Here is a 2,500-nt window from a genome sequence, read left to right on the forward strand (position 1 = left end):
TACTACTACTACTACTACTACTACTATTATTATTATTATTATTATTATTATTTCTTCTTCTTCTCTTTATATTGTGCGTGGGAAGTATTATTATTATTATTACTAGTAGTAGCAGTCGTAGTAGTAGTAGTAGTAGTAGTAGTAGTAGTAGTATTGTTGTTGTTTCTTCTTCTTATCAATGATGATGATAGTATTGATATCTTTATTTATTCGATTTTATTATTTTCATTATTCATTAATATTATTATTACTACTACTACTACTATTACTACTACTACTGGTTATTATCATTATTGTTATTGTTATTTGTTATTCATTATTATCATCATCAATTAATTTATTCATTCATGAAAAGTTTATTTGACAATATTTGACATCGTTGCTAAATTTCTATGGTGAATTTCTGCGCGCACTTAAAACAACAACAACAACAACAAAACAAAAAAACCAAAAACAAACAAAAAACAAAAAAACAAAAAACCAGCAATGTTATCGTTTGTTTGTTAGGGTGTTTGTTTGCTTTTTTGTTTGTTTGTTTAAGATAAGATAAGAAGATAAGAATAACTTTATTATCTCCAGTTAGAGAAATTTGGCCAGGAGCATTATCACAAGTAAACAACATGGAGACCATCTCTGTAAAAAAAAAAAAAAAAAAACCAAAACCAAAACAAAAACAAAAACAACAACAACAAAAAACAACAACCAAAAAACAAACAAACAAACAAACGAAGAAAAAAAGAAGAAGAAAAAACAAAAAAACAAACAAACAAAAAAACCCAAAAAACAAAACAAAAAAACCCACACCAACAGTTATTAAGATTATAACGAAGACACAGATGTAAAAAATATCACATACGCTTTTTCGTACAATCCTTTCACACATTGCAGGCAATATTTCAAAATGTTAAAAAAAAAAATAAAAAAAAAAAAAAAGAGAAGAAATACTAAACATTATTTTGAATAATTATGATTATGAGCATAACATACTATACTGCACACTGATTATGATTAAGATAAGAATAACTTGTTTGTTTGTTTGCATGCTCGTCATCACACATGGACGTGTGTGTGTGTGTGTGTGTGTGTGTGTGTGTGTGTGTGTGTTAAAACCCACCTCTTCCTAAAATAGCCTCCCTTCCCTGCCTCTTCCTTGTCTTTAGTTTCTCCAGTTTTAGAGTTATGCGTGCGTGAGAATGACTGGTGAGAAAGCGCTTAGATTTGTCTCTGCACAAGATTCAGCGCTATATAAGTACCAGTATTATTATTATTATTATTATCATCGGCTTTCTTCCTTCCTATTATTCCCACCACACCCTCAACCGCCCCCCCCCCCCTCCTTAGTTTCAGTTTCACTTTCACTTTCTCAAGGACGGAGGCGTCACCGCGTTCGGACAAATTCATATACGCTACACCACATTTGTTATTAAGCAGATGCCTGACCAGCAGCATAACCCAATACGCTTGTCAGCCCATTATTATTATTATTATTATTATTATTATTGTTGTTGTTGTTATTATTATTAATTTTTAATTTTTATTTTTTATTCTTTTTTTTTTTCTACATCATCTTGCCAAAAGACAACACTCTCGTTGCCATGGGTTCTTTTTCAGTACGCCACGTGCGTGCTGCTCACACACGGGACCTCGGTTTATCGTCTCATCCGAACTGAGACTAGACGCTCAGTTTTAATTTTCCAATCAAACTTGGGGGGGGAGAAAGGGCGACGGAGACTGGAGCCGGCAGGATTCGAACCCACAACCCTCACCGGACTCTCTGTACTGTATTTTGGCGTGTCAGTGAACGTCTTAACCATTCTGCCACCTTCCTCCTTATATAATAATACCCATCCCTACTTATAATACCCACCGCACACCACACTGGCACCCAACTCTGAGCACGCACGGTTAGTGTTTGGCCATGCCTCTTGGAATTCCCAAGTCACCCTGTTAACATATTTAAGTTACAAAAAAAAAAACGAAACAAGAAAACCTTGTTTGCACATTTTTTGTTTTTTTTGTTTTTGTTTTTTTTTTTGCGTGGTGAGTGCACTTTCAGATTTTTTTTAAAGGAGAGCACGTGCACGTATGTCTGTGGGCGTGTGTCGTGTGTGTGTGTGTGTGTGTGTGTGTGTGTGTGTGTGTGTGTGTGTGTGTGTGTGTGTGTGTGTGTGTGTGTGTGTGTGTGTGTGTGTGTGTGTGTGTGTGTGTGTGTGTTTGTACGTGTGTGTGTGTGCGTGTGTGTGTGTGTGTGTGTGTGTGTGTGTGTGTGTGTGTGTGTGTGTGCGGACGTGTGTGTCTGTGTGTGTGTGTGCCAATGTGTGTATGCCAGTGTGTGTGTGTGTGGTCTTTCTCTCTCTCTCTCTCTCTCTCTCTCTCTCTCTCTCTGTGTGTGTGTGTGTGTGTGTGTGTGTGTGTGTGTGTGTGTAGATATCTGTCACTATTTATGTATGTTTATCAATGCCGGGACAACGTTGTAAATTCAGCTGTTAAATGTGAAGAA

This window comes from Babylonia areolata, chromosome 10 (assembly GCF_041734735.1).
Source record: "Babylonia areolata isolate BAREFJ2019XMU chromosome 10, ASM4173473v1, whole genome shotgun sequence".
Taxonomy (NCBI): Eukaryota; Metazoa; Mollusca; class Gastropoda; order Neogastropoda; family Buccinidae; genus Babylonia; species Babylonia areolata.